The sequence below is a fragment of the Arachis ipaensis genome, chromosome B04 (genome assembly GCF_000816755.2).
Source record: "Arachis ipaensis cultivar K30076 chromosome B04, Araip1.1, whole genome shotgun sequence".
Classification (NCBI taxonomy): Eukaryota; Viridiplantae; Streptophyta; class Magnoliopsida; order Fabales; family Fabaceae; genus Arachis; species Arachis ipaensis.
In genome coordinates this window covers 117,605,872-117,606,128 of record NC_029788.2, presented here as the reverse complement: position 1 = coordinate 117,606,128, position 257 = coordinate 117,605,872, and positions in this window count along the sequence as shown.

Sequence of the window (257 nt, the reverse complement as noted above, 5' to 3'; positions counted from 1 at the left end):
ATTTCATTCATATTTAAAAAACTAAGCTTAATTTTGGATAAATAACTAATTAGATTATTATTATTTTTATTTTATTATTATTGTTATTGTTGTGGTTGTTATATATTGTTGTTGTTAACTATCAATTTGGTACTAAAATAATTCAACCGCTGACAAAAAATTCTTGAAAGATGTTACGTTATCGACAAAATAACCCATGATTTGAAAATGCGAAAAAAAAAAACTAATAATTATTATATTTTTGTAAGTGACCAAAA